The 25,536-nt window shown below is 46.1% G+C and overlaps 1 long non-coding RNA gene across 1 annotated transcript in view; it reads left to right on the top strand.

Annotated features, from left to right (window-relative positions):
• The window catches only part of LOC137305325 (uncharacterized), an 88,479-nt gene that overhangs the window by 62,829 nt on the left and 114 nt on the right, over window positions 1–25,536 (top strand). Inside the window, exon 3 of the long non-coding RNA XR_010958702.1 lies at window positions 25,476–25,536. This exon is cut by the window's right edge and continues 114 nt beyond it. This is a non-coding gene — a long non-coding RNA (uncharacterized lncRNA). The remainder of the gene's footprint in view (window positions 1–25,475) is intronic.

The following is a 25,536-nucleotide window of genomic DNA, read 5'->3' on the forward strand; positions in this document are numbered from 1 at the left end:
AGACAGACACATATAGACAGACACGCACACAGACAGACACGCGCACAGACAGACACGCGCACAGACAGACACGCGCACAGACAGACACGTGCACAGACAGACACGCGCACAGACAGACACGCGCACAGACAGACACGCGCACAGACAGACATATGCATAGACAGACACGCGCACAGACAGACACGCACACAGACAGACACATGCATAGACAGACACATAGACAGACACGCGCACAGACAGACACGCGCACAGACAGACACGCGCACAGACAGACACGCGCACAGACAGACACGCGCACAGACAGACACGCGCACAGACAGACACGCGCACAGACAGACACGCGCACAGACAGACACGCGCACAGACAGACACGCGCACAGACAGACACATGCATAGACAGACACGCGCACAGACAGACACGCACACAGACAGACACGCGCACAGACAGACACGCGCACAGACAGACATATGCATAGACAGACACGCGCACAGACAGACACGCACACAGACAGACACATGCATAGACAGACACATAGACAGACACGCACACAGACAGACACGCGCACAGACAGACACGCGCACAGACAGACACGCGCACAGACAGACACGCGCACAGACAGACACATGCATAGACAGACACGCGCACAGACAGACACGCACACAGACAGACACATGCATAGACAGACACATAGACAGACACGCACACAGACAGACACGCGCACAGACAGACACGCGCGCAGACAGACACGCGCACAGACAGACATGTGCATAAACAGACACGCGCACAGACAGACACGCGCACAGACAGACACGCACACATACCAGCTTTTACAAGCAGCAAACAATGAAACAACAGACCGAAACATTCAATATCTAAATAAACTGATAAGGGAAACGTTGAGTGGTCTCTCGCCCACTGAACCCGGCAGAGATTCCTGTACCGCGCCCATTCCGCCCGTTGCCATGATCTCCCCCCGGGTTCAACGTCAGGCGCCCGCCTGAATCGGCCTATTTAAAATGCAAATCAGGGTCCTACGATGTACATCTGATCCACCTGGATCACTTTTGTCTCCTCCTCGATCCGCACTTTTCTCCCTGGAGATCGGGGGGGGCTCTGGGAGCAGTACTGTTACCTTCCTGCTGGTGGCGCTGCCGGGCCAGTGCGGGCTCCTCTCCTGCAGCGCCACCAGCGGGAATGTCTCGGTACTGCAGCTCCATTGCCCCGCCATTGACCACAAATTCAACCTCGACTGAACAAGGAGGAGGAAAGGGTCTGAACTCCATATTATTCTTCAAGTATTTACTGCCCATCCCTAGTTACCCCGAGGAGGAGGTGGTGGGCCTTTTTGAACCGCTGGTTGCACATCCCCGATTTTCATCGCTCCGCCATTGGCGGCCGTGCCTTCAGCTGCCTGGGCCCTAAGCTCTGGAATTCCCTCCCTAAACCTCTCCGCCTCTCTCTCCTCCTTTAAGATGCTCCTTAAAACCTCCCTCTTTGACCAAGCTTTTGGTCACCTGTCCTAATATCTCCTTATGTGGTTCGGTGTCAAATTCTGACTGATTAACCCCCCTGTGATGCCCCTTGGGGCATTTTACTACATTGAAGGTGCTATATAAATACAAGTTATTGTTGTTAACAGTTTGAAACAACGGAGGGGCTCCCTAGACCACTTCAGAGGGCAGTTAAGAGTCAACCAATACGTCTGGAGTCACATATAGGCCCAGACCGGGTAAGGACGGCAGGTTTCCTTCCCCAAAGGGACATTAGTGAACCAGTTGGGTTTTTATGACAATCCGACAGCTTCACGGTCACTTTTATTGATACCAGCGTTTTATTACCAGATTTAAAAAAAATCTCAATCCAAATTCACAAACTGCCCGCAGTGGGATTTGATAATCTGACCTGATTCAGACACAAACTCCGAGGGGTGAATTTGCAGTGTTAAAAGCTCCGGCCAATACCCAATAAGATCTTTTTTTTTAAACACAGTCACGAGAATGCGATTGTTAAACCATTAATTTATTAGCTGTTAAATAAATTATGTATTTTCCAAGCTGACTTTTTAAAAGCCGCTTCGACCTCATGGTGTCATTGCAGTCTGGAAAAAAGTCAATTTTAATATAAATTGCTATTTAAACCTGAACTTCAATCTGAGCTCCAAACGATGATCTCTCGACTCACAATTCCTCTCCAGTTCTGAGCAATTTTGAAAAAATTACAACAGGTTAAGATCTCTGAATAGTTTTTTTTTATTTAAAAGGGACTCCCTGTGTGGTTAAAGCCATCACTTGATGCGAAACTGATTCACACAGAACAGGAAATCCGAGACTCAATTCCCAGTCTATGCAAAAAAAAGATAGAATTTGCATTTATACAGCGCCTTTCACAACCTCAGGACATCCCAAAATGCTTCACAGCCAATGAAGTAATTTTGAAGTGTAGTCACTGTTGTGATGTAGGAAACGCAGCAGCCAATTTGCGCACAGCAAGATCCCACAAACAGCAATGTCATAATGAGCAGATAATCTGTTTTTTAGTGATGTTGGTTGAGGGATAAATATTGGCCCCAGGACACCGGGGAGAACTCCCCCTGCTCTTCTTCAATATAGTGCCCTGGGATCTTTTACGAAGGGAGGGGAGGAGAAGGAAGAGGGGGAGAGCGGGAAGGGGAAAGGGAGGGAAGATGAGGAAAGATGTTCCGATTGGTCAATGGAAAAGAAAATTGAACGCGGTGTAAAACAGACAGCTGATTTGCCAGGAGTGCGTTTTGCGCTAATGCTGAAGATCAGTTTCATGCCCGGGTTCTGAGAAGGTTTTTAAAGGGGTAAGAGATTTAAGGATGGAATTCCAGAGAGTCGGAGCCAGTAGTATGGTGAGCTTCCTCCAACTATAAGGGAGTAGGGCTGTTACCTTTTTGCCAAGTTGAAAATCTACCTATCTCCGCCTTGAATATACTCAACGACTGAGCATCCACAGCCCTCTGGGGCAGAGAATTCCAAAGATTCACAACCCTCTGAGTGAAGAAATTCCTCCTCATCTCAGTCCTAAATCTAGTGAACCTTCGTTGCACCGCCTCGATCCTTCCTTAGATAAGGAGCCCAAAACTGTACACAGTACTCCAGGTGAGGTCTCACCAAAGCCCTGGACAGTTGCAGCAAGACTTCCTTACTCTTGTACTCCAACCCCCCCTGCAATAAAGGCCAACATGCCATTTGCCTTCCTAATTTCTTGCTGTATCTGCATGTTAACTTTCTGTATTTCGCGTATAAGGATGGGACGGGGTACGGAATCGTGGCTGGAGTTAAGATATTGAATGACGGAACAGGCTCGAGGGGCTGAATGGCCTCCCCCTGTTCCTACTTTGCTCTTTCTTGTTTACCATTTCTTATTTCATTCCGCTCGCCCTGCAGCTGTTCTTAAATGATAAACACTTCTGAGTGACAGTCTGACTTTGCCCCGTCTCTCGCCCGCGAGGGACTTGCGTACACAGAATCCCTGATTCTGCAGCCCAGCGCTGTCAGAGACCTGACCTGTGGTTTGCTGCCTGTCCTCCCGAGACTCAGCCCTGTCATCGGCACTTATAAACCGCAGAAATATCACAGACAAGAGGAAATGAATAATGCAAATCCACTTCTACACATGAAGGAGAACGTTAGATGCTTCTCAAGATGGCAAAATCAGGCCCCTAATTATAGTTTTAATACTTTACGCTTCGAAGCTTCGTTTGGGCAAACCAAACAGCCCCTTTGGACTCGTTAGAAAAGTCTACAGCGCTTTAAAACGGCATTTACCACAGAACCGAAGGCAAGAGATATCAGGCAATGTCGGAGCTTACATTGACACTGTCTCCTCATCGAGTCCCGTCATGATGGAGAGTTTACTCCAGGTGGTGTATTCCTCTGTCAGATCCACAAATTAATTTCCTGCTTATACACAGAGTGCGAGTGAGCAGTATGTGGTGACAGTGTCCTGGACAATATTTATCCCTCACACTAAAACCGATGATCTGGTCATTATCACACTGCTGTTTGTGGGATCTTGCTGTGCACAAATTGGCTGCTGCGTCTTAAAAACATAAGAACATAAGAAATAGGAGCAGGATTAGGCCATTCGGCCCCTCGAGCCTGCTCCGCCATTCAATCACATCTTCCACCTCAACTCCACTTTCCCGCCCGATTCCCATATCCCTTGATTTTCTTAGAGTCTAAAAATCTATCGATCTCAGTCTTGAATATACTCAACGATTCAGCATCCACAGCCCTCTGGGGCAGAGAATTCCAAAGATTCACAACCCTCTGAGTGAAGAAATTCCTCCTCATCTCAGTCCTAAATGGCCGACTCCTTATCCTGAGACTATGCCCCCTAGTTCTAGACTCTCCAGCCAGAGGAAACAGCCTCTGAGCATCTACCCTGTCAACTCCCCTCAGAATCTTATATGTTTCAATGAGATCACCTCTCATTCTTCTAAACTCCAGAGAGTATAGGCCCATTCTACTCAATCTTTCCTTATAGGACAACCCTCTCATCCCAGGAATCAATCTAGTGAACCTTCGTTGCACCCCCTCCATGGCAAGTATATCCTTCCTTAGGTAAGGAGTCCAAAACTGTACACAGTACTCCAGGTGAGGTCTCACCAAAGCCCTGTATAGTTGCAGCGAGACTTCCTCACTCTTGTACTCCAACCCCCTTGCAATAAAGGCCAACATGCCATTTGCCTTCCTAATTGCTTGCTGTATCTCTGCATGTTAACTTTCTGTATTTCGCGTATAAGGACACCCAAATCTCTCTGAATACCAACATTTAATAGTTTCTCACCATTTAAAAAATATTCTGTTTTTCTATTTTTCTTATCAAAGTGAATAAGCTCACATTTCCCCACATTATACTCCATCTGCCCACTCACTTAACCTGTCTATATCCTTTGCAGACTCTTTGTGTCCTCCTCACAGCTTACTTTCCCACCTAAATCTTTAATATAGATTGTAAATAGCTGAGGTCCAAGCACTGATCCTTGCGATACCCCACTAGTTACAGCCTGACAATCCGAAAATGACCCGTTTATTCCTACTCTCTGTTTTCTGTCCGTTAACCAATCCTCTATCCATGCTAATATATTACCCCCAATCCCATGAGCCCTAATCTTATGTAATAGCCTGTTATGTGGCACCTTATCGAATGCCTTTTGAAAATCCAAATATTCTACATCCACTGGTTCCCCTTTATCTACCCTGCTAGTTACACCCTCAAAAAACTCTAATAGATTTGTCAAACAGAATTTCTCTTCCATAAAACCACGTTGACTCTGCCTAATCATATTATGATTTTTTAAGTGCCCTGTTACTACGACCTTAATAATGGATTCCAGCATTTTCCCGACGACTGATGTCAGGCTAACAGGCCTAGAGTTCCCTGTTTTCTCTCTTCCTCCTTTCTTGAATAGCGATGTTACATTTGCTACTTTCCAATCCACTGGGACCGTTCTGGAATCAAGGGAATTCTGGAAGATCAAAACTGATGCATCCACTATCTCTGCAGCTACCTACATTACAACAGTGACTACACTTCAAAAGTACTTCATTGGCTGTAAAGTGCTTTGGGAGGTCCTGAGGTCAAGAAAGGCACTATATAAATGCAAGTTCTTTCCTTTTATAACAGCGATTGAATGGAAAATCGCAAAGGGCAGGTGTCTGTAATTTCCTGATATCTGCTGCCAGTGGACATTGTTCTGTGCGAAGTGTGGAAAACCTCCCTTATAGTTCCATGGGCACGGACTTCCCTTCGTTACCTGGGCACAAATGGCCCTCTGTTACCTGGGCACGAATGGCCCTCTGTTACCTGGGCACAGACGGCCCTCTGTTACCTGGGCACGGACGGCCCTGTTACCTGGGCACAGACGGCCCTCTGTTACCTGGGCACAAATGGCCCTCTGTTACCTGGGCACGGACGGCCCTGTTACCTGGGCACGGACGGCCCTGTGTTACCTGGGCACGGACAGCCCTGTTACCTGGGCACAGACGGCCCTCTGTTACCTGGGCACGGACGGCCCTCTGTTACCTGGGCACGGACGGCCCTGTTACCTGGGCACAGACGGCCCTGTTACCTGGGCATAGACGGCCCTCTGTTACCTGGGCACGGACAGCCCTGTTACCTGGGCACAGATGGCCCTCTGTTACCTGGGCACAGACGGCCCTCTGTTACCTGGGCACGGACAGCCCTGTTACCTGGGCACGGACAGCCCTGTTACCTGGGCACGGACAGCCCTCTGTTACCTGGGCACAGACAGCCCTGTTACCTGGGCACAGACAGCCCTCTGTTACCTGGGCATGGACTGCCCTCTGTTACCCAGGCACGGACGGCCCTCTGTTACCCGGGCACTGACTGCCCTCTGTTACCTGGGCACGGACGGCCCTGTTACCTGGACACAGATGGCCCTCTGTTACCTGGGCACAGACGGCCCTGTTACCTGGGCACAGACGGCCCTCTGTTACCTGGGCACAGACGGCCCTCTGTTACCTGGGCACTGACTGCCCTCTGTTACCTGGGCACTGACTGCCCTCTGTTACCTGGGCACGGACGGCCCTGTTACCTGGGCATGGACGGCCCTCTGTTACCTGGGCATGGACGGCCCTGTTCCCTGGGCACGGACGGCCCTCTGTTACCTGGGCACAGATGGCCCTCTGTTACCTGGGCACAGACGGCCCTGTTACCTGGGCACGGACGGCCCTCTGTTACCTGGGCACGGACGGTCCTCTGTTACCTGGGCACGGACGGCCCTGTTACCTGGGCACGGACGGCCCTGTTACCTGGGCACGGATGGCCCTCTGTTACCTGGGCACTGACTGTCCAGAAATCCACAGGTGCCCTTTCTGGCAGGGAAGGATAGGGATTAGAAGCAGTGTTGGGTCTTGTTTCCCCTTTTCTCCCCAGTGCTGCCCCGGCTGAAATCATCAAACTCAACGCAGAATAGAGGTTGTACCTGGGACCATCCTAGTCTACAACAAACAAACAAACAAACAAACAACAACTTGCATTTATATAGTGAAACGTCCCAAGGTGCTTCACAGGAGCCTAAATCAGACAAAATTCGACATCGAGCCTCGTGAGGAGATATTAAGACAGGTGACCGAAAAGCTTGGCCAAAGAGGTAGGTTTTGAGGAGCGTCTTAAAGGAGGAGAGAGAGGCGGAGAGGTTTAGGGAGGGAATTCCAGAGCTTAGGGCTCAGCAGAAATTTCTCCTCCGGTGAAGACCTGCAATAACACAGGGATAATTGAACTGGGAGAAAACACATCAATAAATTGTGTCAAATTTAGAGAGAAGATTATAGATCTGATTTTCAAAGCTTCTTCAATAACAATTGCTGTTCTCAGTGAAATCTAGCTGAAAGAAATGCCTCTTAATGTTGATACTTTCAGAACAAATCACGAAATTTGCATTTCCTGCTGTCGAGACAAGACAAAAATCAGACTAATGCATCCTAATGATGTAAATCCTCCATTATCGAAGCAGACAATGGTTTTCCTTGAGAATAACATGGAATCTCTTCAGCCCAGGGAAGGAGAAAGTAAAAGAAAGAAGTTTGGCTTCACTGGGGAGAAGACGGGCAGTTTATAAATACCGATAGCAAGTGGGCAGGTGATAGGGTAACTCAGCAGAAAGATAATGAATTCTGACCATCACTGTCACCCAAATGGTTTGTAATATAAATCACTCCATTGCAATGTGATCATTATCCTGTGCACCAGGTGCGATACTGAGGTTACAATCAGAGAGTCCCATACATAACCAGCATTCCCATGTACTGTACTGGCACTTTCTAGCTACTTCAAGGCGCCAGTTTGGCTCAGTTGGTAACTTCCGAGTCAGAAGGTCATGGGTTCAAACACCACATTCCAGAGACTTGAGCGCATAATCCAGTCTGATCCGAAAGACGACACCTCCGACAGTGCGGCATTCGCCCTGTTACCTGGGCACGGACGGCCCTGTTACCTGGGCATGGACGGCCCTCTGTTACCTGGGCACAGACGGCCCTCTGTTACCTGGGCACAGACGGCCCTCTGTTACCTGGGCACGGACAGCCCTGTTACCTGGGCACTGACTGCCCTCTGTTACCTGGGCACGGACAGCCCTGTTACCTGGGCACTGACTGCCCTCTGTTACCTGGGCACAGGCGGCCCTCTGTTACCTGGGCACTTTTGAAGAAGACCAGCGGAGTCCTGCACAATAACATCCCTCTTTCCAGGCCTCCATTTTAAATTAATATCCCTGAGCTTACCCTCACAAGGCTCCTATCTTGATTTTTGGAAGGGCGCTCAGTAATATCCTTCAAGAACTCGGTTAAACTAGTGCGACATGCCCTTTACGAATCCTTGTTAAATGTCCCTGATTGGCCTTTTATGCAGACAGACAGATTTCTTTATTGTTACACTGAAAGTCATGAACTTGTAACAATAAAAGCCATGGCATTGGACATTGGACTATGGTAATAGACATTAAGGGGGTGATTATAAACCCCAAGAACGGTTGTTTTTGTGACGGGTGGGAGTTGAAAATAGTTGTTTTTTTTGGCTAGCGACCGCAACCCGGCTTTATTTCCGGGTTTAACGTCAGTGCGGAAAAGTGCAGGCTTCCCCCTGGGAACGCAAAGTCCGAAAATTTTGCTGTTGCGACCCAAAAAACAACTATTTCCAACTTCCACCCGCCCCCAACCCAACCGTTCTTGGGGTTTAAAATCACCCACTTAGACACAATTGGCCATATAAATAGTCATTAAGTAGTTATTCGGATCTGAAGTGGCATGGACTGCTTTGTTTATTGGAACATAGGAACAGGAGGAGGCCATTCAGCCCCTCGAGCCTGTTCCGCCCTTCAATTAGATCACGGCTGATCTGTATCTTAACTCCATCTACCCGCCTTGGTTCCGTAACCCTTAACTTCATTGCCTAACAAAAATCTATCAATTTCAGTTTTGATTTGGGCAAAGTGGGTCTCATCATTTACTGGAAGTTCTGTCTAATCCCATCCATTTCAGACCTGAATACCTACTGTATTTAAATGTTTAATCACACATCGATTCAACAGTGGGTTAAAATAATTCTCCTCCAGTGTTGAAACCTCTTTGAACTCTAGACGTTAATTGGTGGTCTCCTGCTGATAGATCAGTGTGTCACTAAACTCCCCTGGTTTCCAAGGGGTGGAGAATTTTGCCTCCTGCCAACTTAGCTGGCATGCTCTCCGAGACTCATTAGTGCATGTACACAAGACTGGAGCAGCGATGAAGTAAATTATTAGCCGTCACAAACACACACAGATTCTGATTAAATAAAACGATCTTACCTGCTGTGCTATCAACTCTATTGAATGGCTTACTATATTGTGAATTCATACAGAACCATCTCCAATATCATTTGCAGAACTTTTGTAACATAAGAACATAAGAAATAGGAGCAGGAGTAGGCCATTCGGCCCCTCGAGCCTGCTCCGCCATTCAATAAGATCATGGCTGATCTTATTGAAAATCTAAATTCATGTCCAATTTCCTGCCCGCTCCCCGTAACCCCTAATTCCCTTTACTTCTAGGAAACTGTCTATTTCTGTTTTAAATTTATTTAATGATGTAGCTTCCACAGCTTCCTGGGGCAGCAAATTCCACAGACCTACTACCCTCTGAGTGAAGAAGTTTCTCCTCATCTCAGTTTTGAAAGAGCAGCCCCTTATTCTAAGATTATGCCCCCTAGTTCTAGTTTCACCCATCCCTGGGAACATCCTCACCGCATCCACCCGATCAAGCCCAAGCTTCTGCACTCGTATTTAAGAACTCATCTTCAATGTTTTATTCTTTGCCCCATTCCCTTGTCCACCTGCACCCCTCCCCCAATGTCCCAGACGTGTTCTCCATCCAACAGATTGTGCCAAGAGCTTGCTCCCTGACCTCTGCTAATTCCATTCCGATTCTGGTCAGAGGTTGGACTGCGGTCATTGCTGTGAAAGGACCATCAGGACGAGTGACGCTCAGGAAGATCCATCATTATCACCTCAGGGCAAACAGGGACGGCCAATGATCAGAGCCTGGCCAGCCACTCTCACATCCAGAAATACATCTGCCTCCGTTCTCTGCCCATCACAGAGTGGCTCAGGAGGGTTCCTCGTGAAACGGCAGCTCTCGGGACAAGCTGTGTCGCTCTACCGGGGTGGGGGGTGTGGGGGGCGCGGTGAACTCGATCTTCAGCAACTGAAATCAACGGAAAAGATAATCGGAGGAGTGGTGTAAAAACGGGGGCTCATTCGCCAAAGCCCGTTTTGCACTATCGCCAAAGGCCAACTTGAATGCATAACCAGCCACCATATTGCAAGAACATAGACACCCAAATATGGGCATGGATCCTGCTGGAGTGAGGCATCTGATACTATGATACTTCAGAAAGTAATCCATTGGCTGTAAAATGCTTTGGGACATCCTGAGGTTGTGAAAGGCGCTATATAAATGCAAGTTCGTTCTTTCAGTTGCTAACCATAACGTTGTGGGTGAAGATAGCACCAAGTATGACTGCCGCCCCTCACCGTCTAGGGTCGCACATGGAGATTGCCTCCTCGGGTGAGGTACCAGGAGGGCAACTACGCCCGCGGAGCCCTATCCCAGCACCAATCAATGGCCTCCCATGGCGGAGGAAGAAACCCGAGAGATAACACTTACAGAATCATAGAATGGTTACAGCGCGGAAGGAGGCCATTCGACCCGTCGAGTCCGTGCTGGTTCTCTGCAAGAGCAATCCAGCTAGTCCCACTTCCCCGCCCCATCCCCATTCGATCCCCTGGGCTGTTTTCGATCGTCTGGTTGCGAGGGGAGGTTGGTTGGGGGGGGGGGGTGGTGTCGGAGAGGAATTTTCCAGAGTAATTTTTGTCCCTTATTGGCCCTTGTTTTTTTTCTCTCTGTTTATTTTCCTCTCCCAGGAGATTGCACGGCTGCGAGGGAGGGGAGGCAAGAGAGGGAGGAAGTGTTTAGTTATGATGCTCCGGCCATCGTAGTGTGGGGCAGGCTCGATGGACCAACTGGGCTTTTCCTGCCCTTCAATTTGGTACGTTCGAGATGAAAAGAAGGTAAGAAAGAAGGAGGAACAGTCCTCCCCCATGGGACTCTCAGGCTCTCACCCTCGAGGAGCGTAAAAATGTGGAAACCAAAAGCAGACATGATGACCATTTGCCCTGAGCAGGGACATTTGGTCAATGAGCAGAGCCGTGAAGGAGTCAGTTGCTCATTGGGCTGTCAGCAGTTGTGAGAAGTTAGGTTTTGTTTGTTTTTTTATTGGAAAGGGAGAGAGAGAAAAAACAATCCTAAACTATTCCTCCGTTCATTATGTAAAAAATTTTGTGAAAGCAATTTTTCTTTGTTTGCCCGAGAATCCAATTTTGTGATATTGCCAATAGCAACAGACACCTGATGTTGATGTGTTCTAAAAAAATAATAGAAAAATAGAAATAAGTGGATGACAGGCAGCCTGACCCACCCTCTTACATACTCTACGTAACCATGGCAACTGGACTCGCGAGTCCTATGTTTGTAAATTGAAGCGTTGCATGTTGTTGTTAATAAAAGACACAGGAGAATCATAGAAAGGTTACTGCACGGAAGGAGGCCATTCGACCCATCGAGTCCGCGCCGGCTCTATGCAAGAGCAATCCAGCTAGTCCCACTCCCCCGCCCTATCCCCGTAGCCCTGCAAATTTTTTCCTTTCAAGTACTTATCCAGTTCCCTTTTGAAGGCCATGATTGAATCTGCCTCCACCACCCCCTCGGGCAGTGCATTCCAGATCCTAACCACTCGCTGTGTAAAAAAGTTTTTCCTCATGTCACCTTTGGTTCTTTTGCCAATCACCTTAAATCCATGTCCTCTGGTTCTTGACCCTTCCGCCAATGGGAACAATTTCTCTCTATCCACTCTGTCTGGACCCTTCATGATTTTGAACACCTCTATCAAATCTCCTCTCAACCTTCTCTGTTCCAAGGAGAACAACCCCAGCTTCTCCAGTCTATCCACGTAACTAAAGTCCCTCATCCTTGGAATCATTCTAGTAAATCTCCTCTGCACTTAGAATAGAGATTAAATATATGAGTGTTTGATCGATATGTGCATTTAACCCTCCAGGATTCCAAAGGGCTTACTTCATATCAAAAGAATTTAAAAAAATATTAAGAATATCAATGGGTTTTGATGATCTGAGCTCATCCTTCAGATCACTAACTTCAGCCTTCTTCCTCTTCCTCGCATTGAACTCCTGGTTGAACAGACAGGTGGGATCTTGGTGTGTTGCCACTTCGAAAGGAACCCAGATTTTTTTCCTCCCAATCCAAAAACCTTGAGGCCCAGTGGGGAGGGTGCCGTGCCACAGAGCCAAGCTGACACTCAGGAACTTGTAAATGGAGAGTATGCCCTCCGCCACTGTACTATACCCACTGACAGTTGCAGCGTGAAGAACAAAATTAAATCAACATGTCGGGAACAGAAAACAAACAGGCGCAATGCCAAATATTACAAAATAAAGAGCAGGGATGAGCGGAAGAAAATAACATGTGTGTGGAAAATGAGAGGGATCTGATTGACTTTAAATTGAAGCCGTTACAACAATGCTCGGTGGCAGTGAGTGAAGCAAATCAGATGTCGGGACTTATTAAAAGATCAATATTGAGAAAAATAATGAAGTAATCCTGCCACTTTATAAATCATTGGTGTGACCGCAGTTAGAAAACTGTGTGCAGTTCAGGTAATAAAAGGATATTGCAGCTATTGAAAGGATACAGAAGAGAGCATCGAGAATGATCGAGGCATTGGTGGGATTGGATTACGAGGAGCGATGATATAAATTGGGCCTGTTCTCACTCGACAAGAGAAGGTTGAGAGGTGATCTGATTGCTGTTTTTAGGATTCTAAAGGGACTGGATAATGTCGACCAGGACAAGCTGTTTCACCTTGTCCAGAACAGTAGATCCAGAGGACACGGCCTGAGCTCGAAGGGGGTCAATTCAAAATTAATCCGTGGAAACAATCTCTCAGTGAACGAGTGGTCAGTCTATGGACCGGGCTCCCTGGGGAGACAATGGAAGCAGAGAGTGTTGATTCGTTCAAATCCAAAATTCGATAGAAAATAATGCTTGCGTGTGCGTGTGCGTGTGCGTTTGTGCGTGTGCGTGTGTGCGCGTGCACACATTGGGTGACGAGAGGACCAGGGCTGATTGCAGTGCCTCCTGCAGTTGAATAGCCGGCTGGGATTCATTTCTCCACGCTGTAGGTTGAGGGAGCAGAGGGCAGCTGTCATTTGTCAATCGTACTCCAGGGAGAATCGGCGTCTTATTGCGGGATTGGGGAAAGAGAGGGGGAGGGAGGAAAGGGAGTCTCCCCAACATGGCTCTTTTATTTAATAATAAAAGAAAACAACCTGTCGGACCCTTTAGGTTTCTCTTTTGTGTTTAAAGTGATTGTTGCTGATCAGCGACTGCTGCGAACTTGCCCTGAAGAACTGGGCTTGGAGATGTTACTGAGCCCGAGGGTGTGAGTGAGCTGGATTAACATCGGCCGACATCATCATTAATCCAAGGTTGCTTTTAGCAATTCTATCCTTTCAATAGCACCTGATAATTCAGCTCAGTCTCAAGTTGTCAAGTTGATTCAGTGATTGTCGACATCTCTGCGGAAATAATCTGCCCTAAAATACAACGGAAACTTTGGGACCAATTGGATGGTTCTTCCAAAGATCCTAGAACTTCCAAAGATCCTGGAACTCCCTCCCTAACAGCGCTGTGGGAGAACCGTCACCACACGGACTGCAGCGGTTCAAGAAGGCGGCTCATCACCACCTTCTCAAGGGGCGACTAGGGGATGGGCAATAAATGCCGGCCTCGCCAGCGACGCCCACATCCCCATGAACGAATAAAAAAAGAGCTGACACAGGCACGATGGGCCGAACGGCCTCCCTCTGTGCTGCAAGATTGTATGAATTCCCATTTCAAACGATTTGGAAAAATATTGGGCAGTGCCTCTGCTATCTCTAGCCCAAACTCCTTCAGTATTCTGGGATGGATACCATCTGCGACTGGAGACAAATCTACTTTCAATTCTGTTAACTTTTTCCCCCCTGATAGAGTGCTTTTTCGAATATCTCCAGTAGTGGGGCTTCCACCACCCCCTCCTCAGGTGCTCGAACAGGCCCACTCCCTACAGGCCCACTTCCACCTTCTGTCTCTACCCCCTCAAGCCCCCCACCGCATACGATGTGAAAACTAACTGATCTCCCGTGGCATTGCTCGCGAGTAAGTCTGGGATCTCGAGACTGGTCGTGATGATTAGCTGCTAACCTGGCCTGTCCCTTTAAGACCGCTACTCGACTACCCCCTCCCCCCTGGGGAGAAGTGGACTGAACGGATAAATCCAGGTAACCGTACGTGTCCTGGGATCAGAGAGCAGTTGGAAATGCTCGTAAATTACAGGCTCCAGGTCAATGACTGTCTCTCCTTAAAGATTGTTCGGCATTTGTGGGAAGGTGTGACGCTTTGGAGTGTGACAGAGGAACGATAGACACAAGCCGTTATGCGCACTAGTGGATCTCCTCTGGCAATGCTCATGCGAAGTTGGAGGAAATGCTGTTTTATCTCGTGTGGTATATGCCGTATATTTACAGGGTCACTGAGCCACTGATTGTACTTATTCAGTCACATTGTTGGTACGCCGTATTGTGAGTGTTGGTGGTATTTTGCGGTCAAACTCAAAGGTGAAAAGTATGAAGCAGTGACCTCAATAACTATTACACGTTTGTTTGAGTATGCCGTTGATTTTATTAAAGCCCAGGATACAGGGCAGTTCAGAGGGAATTTGCTTCAGGAGGTTTGTAGGGGGTAGGTGACAGGCTCTACACGAAGCTGTACTGGGGATTGGGGAGGTGGGGACACTGTGTGGGTGGGGTATCGTTGGCAGGGTTGTCTTGGGCCGTGGGAGAGAGATGGTGGAATAGCGCTCGTTATGTTTACCTTATCCAATATTTCACACCTCTCCTCTTTAACTACTACGTCCGGATCATCCCTTTCCCTTGTGAATACAGAGACAAAATATTCATTTAAAACCCTACCCACATCCTCTGCTTCTACACACAAGTTACCCTGATCATCCCTGATAGGTTCAAGTCATGGTATTATTGGTGAAACCGTCTTTTGGAAATTGGATTTGTACATGGGTAAATGAAACATATAGTTTAACCAGGGTCTGTGTGATCTCTGAAATTTCCAGATTTTTCCCTCCCAATTTCTCATCTCTCCCAGGAGATTACAGGGTGGGTGGGGAGTGTCTTTATTCTGATGCATGAGGTATCGTGATTGTGTGGGACAGGCTGGATGGTCCAGTGGGTCTTATCCTGTCCCTCATTTCTGTATGCTCGTAGGAAGTTAGATATTCAGAGTTTAAATCCTTGCATATTATAAATTTCAGGGATGTCGGTCAGAGTTTTAAGTGCTTGCTGTTAGCAACCTGTGAGGATTTATTTTGTAAGACAGGAGTGAGTCTGTCCAAATTTACCCTTAAGTTACGCCCACAGCACTGCAGTTCATAAACCCTGTCACAAAGTTTCTCACTGCAACGTGGCCTCAAATTCAATCAAAGCTTCACTTTTGTGACAAATGTTTATGCAAGTTTCAAAATCAGGTGAGGTTTTACAGGGCAGTAGTTCTGGACCTGAAAGATGCAAAGTCAGACATGTTCAGGAGAGGGGGGTAAAGAGGAGAGAGGGGTAAAGAGGAGAGAGGGGTAAAGAGGAGAGGGGGGTAAAGAGGAGAAAGGGGTAAAGAGGAGAGGGAGGGTAAAGAGAAGAGGGGGTAAAGAGGAGAGGGGGTAAAGAGGAGAGGGGGTAAAGAGGAGAGGTAAAGAGGAGAGGGGAGAAGGAATGAAGAGCAGGGAAAGGGATGGAGTGGAGAGTAATGGAAGTGAAGGAGAAGGGGTGAAGATGAGAGAAAGGTGGAGAAAGTGAATGAGGAGAGATGTAACAGGGGCACAGATCAGGACAGAGATAACAAAAATGCACAAAAAGCAACAGAGAAAGAGACAGACTAATGCAGATGTATTTAAGGGGAGGCTTGATGCATACATGAGGGAGAAGGGAATAGAGGGATGGGGGGGGGCAGGGTGGGAAGAGGTAATTAGGGAGGGAGGAGGCTCGTGTGGAGCATAAACACCAGCATAGACCAGTTGGGCCGAATGGCCTGTTTCTGTGCTGTGGATTCGTTGTAATTCTATGTGCACAGACACTTGACAGTATTGAAGAAATCTTACTGGGCCTAACGAAATAAGATATCAAATGCCACCGATAACCAGTAACACTAGTTTCACTCAGCACCGAAGATGTGGTAAATTACTAATATTCCAAGATATCAACATGTTCAGGCTGGAAATGACACCAGTACGAAAGAGACATTTTACCGAGTCTTTCAGATAGGTCTTCACCTCATTAAAATGCACTGACATTCTACCAACATCCCCAGAGTCTTTCCTTTTGCATTTGTGTGGTTAAGTTGTTTCTTCTCTGACCTCCTTGGAAAGTAAGCCATTGAATTACTCCAGGACATCATTATTTAATTGTAAGTAAGAGGCCAGGCAACTGTGTTTAAAAAACAGAAAGGAGGAGAGCTATTTTACTCCAAAATTCTGCTACTGCTCTGCCTAATGAGCAATAAATGGGAGACAGTGACTTTCAGAATGAATCAGAGAGCTCTTTAGATGCAAGTACGAGATCCCTACACAATATCGAGAACAAACTCTGTTGTCCCATCAAGTTACGAGCTCATTTCATCCATTCTCCTCCCAACCACAACAAGGCCAGATATTACAGCACAGAAACAGGCCATTCGGCCCAACTGGTCTGTGCTAGTGTTCATGCTCCACACGAGCCTCCTCCCTCCCTACTTCATCTCACCCTATCTTCAAATCCTTCTATTCCTTTCTCTCTCATGTGTTTATCCAGCTTCCCCTTAAATGCATCTACACTATTCACCTCAACCACTCCTTGTGGGAGCGAGTTCCACATTCTCACCACTCTCTGGTTAAAAAGTTTCTCCTGAATTCTTTATTGGATTTATTAGCGACTATCTTACATTTATGGCCCCCTAGTTTTGGTCTCCTCCGCAAGTGGAAACACCTTCTCTATGTCTACCCTATCGAACCCCTTCATAATTTTAAAGACCTCTATCAGGTCACCCCTCAGCCTTCTCTTTTCTAGAGAAAAGAGCCCCAGCCTGCTCAGCCTTTCCTGATAGGTATAAGGAAGACGTGACTGTCTACCTGTGCCTGGGCTTTTTTCCGAGATTAATAAAAGTTTTTGGACGCAATCATCTGTATGAATTACTGGAAGTGTAGTAAATCACGATGGAGATTGAGAAGGGAACTTTGTACCTTGTGATACATTTGACAGGGCAAGCCTGGCGTCAGGCACTTACATTAATACGGAGAGCTTGTCAGAACTTGTTCAGGGAGACGGTAGGACTGAGTCACGTCTTTCCTCTGAATATAAATTCCTTGTTCTCATTTCATTCTCATCCTCAGCATTATCACAGATTTTAGCACTTATCCTTGGTGCCTACACCTCAGCTTTCTGCCTTTTTCTTTCATCCGTCTGCAACTCCTAGTTACTTGTTTATTAATTCCCCATCTCTCTCCCAATTTATCTTTCCCTTCATAATGGCCACTGAACTCCAAAGGTAATTTACTCTGTGATTCAGTTATTTCAGCAGTGTGATGAAGGAGCTGTTTAAATGCAAGGAACACAAGTCCTGTGCTTGACCTGGATAGCCCATCTTTTAGAGAACAACCAAATACCATGGTCCCATCACCCCCTGTGCTCGCTGACCTACATTGGCTCCCAGTCCAGCAACACCTCGATTTCAAAATTCTCACCCTTGTTTTCAAATCCTTCCATGGCCTTCAGTCCCTCCTTTTCTCTGCAAACTCCTCCTCCTCCAGCCCTACAACCCTCCGAGATCTCTGCGCTCCTCCAATTCTGGCCTCTTGCGCATCCCCGATTTTAAACCGCTCCACCATTGGCGGCCGTGCCTTCAGCTGCCTGGGCCCTAAGTGATTAGACAGAACCAGATGGAATGAGATCACAGCGAATCAGGCCAGATGGAGATTGTATGCGAGCAGCAGTTTAGTTGCAGTATGTTATGTTGATTTAAGGATCAAAACAACTTAAGCTCTGGAATTCCCTCCCTAAACCTCTCCGCCTCTCTCTCCTCCTTTTAAGATGCTCCTTAAAACCTCCCTCTTTGACCAAGCTTTTGGTCACCTGTCCTAATATCTCATGCGGCTCGGTATCAAATTTTGTTTGATAATCGCTCCTGTGAAGCACATTGGGACGTTTTACTACGTTAAAGGCGCTATATAAATGCAAGTTATTGAGGTAGCTCCATTTGTGGAGTCTTAACGGCTCATCACAAGACAATACAGGCAAGGAAAACCGTTCAAACCCACCTTAACACAACAGCTGTGGAAAGTTTGGGAGTTTAACGGTTGGCTGTTGAGGCTTAAAAACTCCCAGCATTAAAATGTTCGAGTCAGAAATTGAAACAGGATGCGGAGAGTTAACCAGCTGACTCTTCTTGTTGCCACTTGCTTAAAGACAAACTCAGAAATTAAGTATTTGTTCCACACACCAGAATATGCTCTAAAATAAACAAAAGTCAGTCATTTCACGCTCGTGAATTGGAAAAGAAATGAGCCCAGACCATCCTATTGATTTCACATAATTTGACCAGGTTTTTTTCATTACTTAGAACAAGAGAGACACACTACTGGAATGAATAAGACTGAAGGAGCAAATGTGATTGCTTCACTGCTCCCCGCCATTTACACAGCATTCTTCAGTATGGAAAAGCTTTTTTTTAAGAAAGGTATATACATGTCGGGAGGTATACATTGAATACGGCTAAGTTAGGATAACTTGACATAAGCAGAAAGCATTGTGGGTGAATGCCTGGAGACTTGCTAACGATTACTAACAAGAAAATGTACTTGTATTTATATAGCGCCTTTCACGACCTCAGGACATCCCAAAGCGCTTTATAGCCAATTAAGTACTTTTGAAGTGTAGGCACTGTTTTAACTAAGGGACAAATTAGCATAAGAGTAATGGAAAAGTACAACAATTAGCTCATCGAGGCTGTGTAAGAAACACGCTAGTGACAGACCTCAAGACAAGGGAACTGGAACTGTCTGGTACAGATAAGGTTACAAGAGAGGCACGTGAGAAGGAGTTAAACACAGCTCAGCTATGCTTGTTTATTAATCTGCATAAATATGAGTGATTTCTAATACAAGTTGAGGTCCAACACTGCAAACTGGCACACAAGCTATTGATTGTATGACCCGATGGGCCTTCTACGTGTAAGTATATAGACGCATATCGCTTCCTTGTAGTCTCAGTACGCTGTCAAATATCAATAAACATCTGTTAATGTATCACTGACTCATGGGTCATTGAATCTGAAGTCAATGGAAACAAAAATGGGGAGAAATATATAATGGGGGTGGGGGATGGTGGGGGATGGTGGGGGATGGTGGGGGCCAGAGCCAATATTGCCCATTTTACACAATCACTCAAAGTCAAAATTTGCCCCACATAGGTGAGAATTCATTGTAAATACTTTCAGCAAAAGTGTTAAGGCATCACCCTAGTGTGGGCTTGATTTGATTTGATTTGAAATCCTTTGTCACTTAGTTTCCATGTATTGGGCTATAAACCCCACTCCCAATTCACACTCAGCTGGTGACTGCAGAAAGTCGGTGACAGTACAGATTGCACACGACCTACTGGAAACAAAAGCCTAATTGGACAAACGACATCCTCTCAATCAATTCTTTATTAACGGGTTGTCTTTCCAAAAAGAGCAGGGGGAGTGGGACTAATTAGATAGCTCTTTCAAAGAGCCAGCACAGGCACGATGGGCCAAATGGCCTCCTTCTGTGCTGTATGATTCTAAGGGATTGCCAGTTTTACCAAACTGGATGACAGTTTTAGATCATGGTCTCATGAAGACTGCCAGGAATTGGCAAATTGTGTTGAAGCCCATTCCCCTTTCACAAGGAACATTCCAAGACTTCCCGAATCATCGTAATCGGTGAATTTATTTCAGATACACTTAAAATTGCACCGTTTGTGACAAGCACAGGAGAGCAGCAAAACATTTCATTGAGCACAATACGAACCATCAATCTTCCCTTCAGAACCCAGAGGGCTGTGTATTATATTAGCATTTGAAATGCATTATTAAAATAAAGAGATCATGCCCCTCGCATCTTTGAAATTACGTTAGAAATGTTGTTTTAATCCCCAAAGAAATTGGATTCAGAGATTATTTCAGGCATTGTCTTGTCTTGTTCCACAAGCATTCCATTTGTGGAGTCTTAAAGGGACATTGTCATCAGTTATTTCAGGCTTGAGGATATAGACTGGTGAAATGGACAGACACATGACAGATAACATTTAATGCAGAGAAGTGTGAAGTGACACATTTTGGTACGAAGAATGAGGAGAGGCAATATAAACTAAATAGTACAATTTTAAAGGAACAGAGAGACCTGGGGGTGTATGTACTCAAACCTTTGAAGGTGACAGTACAAGTTGAGAAGGCTGTTCAAAAAGCACCTGGGATCCTGGGCTTTATTAATAGAGGCATAGAGTACAAAAGCAAGGAAGTTATGTTAAACCTTTATAAAACACTGGTTAGGCCTCAACTGGAGTATTGTGTCCAATTCTGGGCACCGCACTTTAGGAAGGATGTGAAGGCCTTGGAGAGGAGATTTACTCGAATGGTACCAGGGATGAGTGACTTCAGTTATGTGGAGAGACTGGAGAAGCTGGGATTGTTCTCCTTAGAACAGAGAAGGTTAAGGGGAGATTTAATCGAGGTGTTCAAAATCATGAGGGGTTTTGATAGAGTAAATAAGGAGAAACTGTTTCCAGTGGCAGAAGGGTCGGTAACCAGAGGGGACAGATTTAAGGTAATTGGCAAAAGAACCAAAGGCAACTTAAGGATTTTTTTTACACAGCGATTCTGATCTGGAATGCGCTGCCTGAAAGGGCGGTAGAAACAGATTCAATAATAACTTTCAAAAGGGAATTTGATAAATACTCGAAGGGTAAATATTTACAGGGCTATGGGGAAAGAGCAGGGGAGTGGGACTGATTGGATAGCTCATTCAAAGGCACAGGCACGATGGGCTGAATGGCCTCCTCCTGTGCTGTATCATTCTATGATTCTATAAAATAAATTAGGGTTTTTATATCACCAAACTCTTTTCATAAGAACATAAGAAATAGGAGCAGGAGTCGGCCATTCGGCCCCTCGAGCCTGCTCCGCCATTCAATCAGATCATGGCTGATCTTCTACCTCAACTCCACTTTCCCGCCCGATCCCCATATCCCTTGATTCCCCGAGAGTCCAAAAATCTATCGATCTCAGCCCTGAATGTACTCAACGACTGAGCATCCACAGCCCCCTGGGGTAGAGAATTCCAAAAATTCACGACCCTCTGAGTAAAGAAATTCCTCCTCATCTCAGTCTTGAATGGTCGCCCCCTTCTCCTGCGACGATGCCTACGACTTTCTACGACTATCTCTGTGCACAACTCCTCCATTCTAGAAATTATACTATACTGTACTTCAGATATACCAATGGAAGCCACAACAGGCCATTCTTTGGTACCAAGAAAATACAGACCAACAAAAGGCCATTCGCCCCATCGAATCTGTTCCATCCGGAGTCCATGTATAATTATTCTATCATTGACTTCCCTCCCACACCACCTTTTGACCTCTAGTTTCAAGGGAAATAATCCAAGAAATACGAAACAACAACAACGTACATTTTTATAGCACCATTAACGTAGTAAAACGTCCAATCCGCTTCACAGGAGCGTATTCAGACCAAATTTTACACCGAGCCACAGGAGATATTAGGATAGGTGGACAAAAGCTTGGTCAAAGAGGTGGGTTTCAAGGAGCGTCTTAAAGGAAGAGAGAGAGGTGGAGAGGTTTAGGGAGGGAATTCCAGAGCTTAGGGCCCAGGCGGCTGAAGGCACGGCCGCCGATGGTGGGGTGAAGGAAATCAAAGATGTGCAAGAGGTCAGAAGCAGTGTTACTATCTCTACAACCATCAATTCCTCCTTCTCAGCAGATATACAAGAGGGCATCAACATATCTTTTGAACTAGCAATGGTTCTTACACCTGATGTCATTATAGGGAGCAGTCAGATGGCCAAAGTTAGACCGTTTTAGATTTTCTCAAAAGAGCTGCATCATCCTTGAAATATTGTAGTGAAACGTTTGGGTAGTGGATTGTTAACATGTAATGGAAATGATGCTCCTCAGAAAGGGATTATCATTTTGGATTAAAAATAGATCAGTGCATAAAAAATGATATAGCAATCTTACTCTTTCTGGCTGTTACCATCTTGCTAAGCCGTCCTCCTGTACAGCCCATATTCTATGCCACGTCTTCTGTGTAGGGTCCGCAGCTTAAGATCTGAATCCTTTCAGTCCTCACTCGGTCATTTTGCTGCTTCCGACAAATTTTCGCAGTCACACCAGGAAGTGACAACGCACCAGAGAGAATCTGGAACCCTTAATGTTACTGTGACAATAAAGAAGTACAATTTGTTCTCAACGCTTAGTCAACATGTAATGAAGGAAGCCATTTTAGATGCAGGCAGCACTTGGCAACCCATTTTGAAATTAGAAAATGCCAGGAATCAAATCTGTTGATTTAGTATTTACCTTCCCCTCTCCAGCTCAGACTTGGGGTAAAGTTATACCCTCTTATATGGGGCACTGAGACCTACCTAGGGTTATGATGACCTACCTAGACCTGCTCTATATCTAACTGGGGTCAAACTGAACTACGAAAGGTTGAACTCTTGAGGAATGAGCCAAGTGCAATCCGAATGATGGGAAGTGCTCCAGACCCCAATGGAGCAGGTGAGAACATCCCAACAGTGATGTACAGCATGGCGTATTATTCCTTGCTTGTACTCTTGTGACTTTTCTCTCGGCCAGCACAGGGCACCCTCCGGCACCTCAATCCCCAATTGGCCAGTGTGAGCCTGGACGACAAGCATCAGCAGGCTATTCCACCATGAAGGGCATCGCGGACAATTCCGATCCTGTCATTACCTGAGAATCACGCGTAAAGTGCTTTCCAGCATGAGACGATCAATTCCTGAACTGAACCAAGGCGGAGGACAGCTGATGTGAATAACCTTTGCAACAAAAAAAGCACAAAAGGACATGCAAGGATATTACAGCTATCACTGGAGCAAGACATTGGCCCTTCAAAATAATGGAGACATTCTCAAAGACATTGTGTTTTCACCATTATTTTTTATTACAATAGTATCATCCCCATTGTATCTGACAGCCAGCCAGTTGACGATTCACAAACCTGTAACTCAATTCCATCACTTTCAAAGAAAAAAACAGCACCAAGTACAGAACGTTTTGTGGATGATGCGCCTCTCCAAAACAGCGCACCTGATTGGATGAAGCACATTGATGCCATCGTTATTGCACAGACTATATCAGTTTGGTTCTTGATAAGTGAGAGAAGATAATTATACAGGAAAAAAAATTAATCCAACCCCCAAAATACACACATTCACTCCATCCCCATCAAAACCTTAGCTCTTTGGGAAAAGAAAAATGAAGGGAATGATATGATTGGGATGTTTAAATTGGCAGGATCCTTAAACAGGCCACAACTTGTCCATTTATCTGCAGAAAGGGTCCTGCCACTTTAGCTCATAAAAAAGAACTTGCATTTATATAGCGCCTTTCACGACCTCAGGGCGTCCCAAAGTGCTTTACAGCCAATTAAGTACTTTTGAAGTGTAGTCACTGTTGTAATGTAAGAAATGCAGCAGCCAATTTACGCACAGCAAGATCCCACGAACAGCAATGAGATAAATGACCAGATAATCTGTTTTAGTGATATTGATTGAGGGATGAATATTGGCCAGGAATCCAAGGAGAACTCCCCTGTTCGTCTTCAAATAGTGGCCATGGGATCTTTTATGTCCACCTGTGAGGGCAGACAGGGCCTTGGTTTAATGTCTCATCAGCACTAAACTGGAGCATCAGCCTAGATTATATCACTGGAGTGGGGCTTGAACCCACAAACTCTGGCTTAGAATCAAGAGTGCTCCCCACTGAACCAGGGCAAACACTTGTTAGTAACTCGTGAACTGAGCCAAGGTGCATTTCATGGGCTGAAGGGGACTGAGGGTCCTTTGAGGGGGCAGACGCCTCTCTGTTGAATCGCGAAGGTTCATCGCTGCAGCTTGTCTGATGGGAGCAAAAAAAGCTTTCAGCTATTGTTTACCTTTTATAGATACATCAAACCTGCTCTGAAAATTGTCCCAGTCTAAATTTCACTCGTTGAAAATAAAGACTGGTCTATATACTTAAAGGAGCACTACAGTGGGAATGGTTGCATACTGGGTTATGTTACTGGACGAGTATTCCAGAGAATGTGGGTTCATATCCCTCCAGGGCAGTTTGAGAAATTGAATTCAGCTAAAAAAAATCTGGAAGTATAAATCTGATATCAGTAAAAGCGACCATGAAGCTGTTGGATGGTCATAAAAACCCAACTGGTTTCTCTAATGTCTCTTCAGGGAAGGAAACCTGCCGTCCTTCCCCGATCTGGGCCTATATGTGACTCCAGTCCCACACCAACGTGGTTGGGTCTTAACTGCCCTCTGAGGTTGCCTAGCAAGTCGCTCAGTTGTGTCTCCACCTTCTCAGGGCAACTAGGGGACGAGCAATAAATGCCAGCCTTGCTAGTCACGCCCACATCCCAAGATTGAATAAAAACAGTCTGGTGAAAGGTCCTTCAAGACTCTAATGGCAGGCGGATATATTGTTCCACCAACTTCAAATATGGCCATTCCTCGGCCCACTCTTGAGTCAGCTTGAGTCGCCAAAGCAACATCGTGCTGTGATTTGGCATTAACTGCCGATCTCACCCAGCGAAGCCGCAGGATAATCAACGTGAGAAATGGATAAAGTAAAGAGTCACTCCTCTGAAGGCACAATCTTGGGGCAGGAGGGAGGAAAGTTGATTCTATATTGACTGTGCTTTACTTGACCTCAATCTGGGTCCGTAAAGTAGCAATGTATTTCACTCCTGGCCTCTTAACACCGCTTGCTTTGATGAATTGCAAAAAAAAAACCTAGCACATGATGGGATTGGCTGAGCTGTCCGGAACTGAGATTCTAAAATAGCATCTCAGCTGATTTTACAGCAAGATGGGGGACAGTAAGGACCATTGTTTAATGAACCACTGTGAGGGAAATATTATAGATCTTGATTGTGCAACAGGGCAACCTATGTACTGTACTTTTAAATACCCAAACTTCTGGGCAGATAAATGATTTGTTCTTTCTTTTGTTTAGGTGCCTCGCTTGGAATCAAATTGGAATCACACATGACTGATTGGGGAATCCAGAAGTGGCT

This window comes from Heptranchias perlo, chromosome 40 (genome assembly GCF_035084215.1).
Source record: "Heptranchias perlo isolate sHepPer1 chromosome 40, sHepPer1.hap1, whole genome shotgun sequence".
Lineage (NCBI taxonomy): Eukaryota > Metazoa > Chordata > Chondrichthyes > Hexanchiformes > Hexanchidae > Heptranchias > Heptranchias perlo.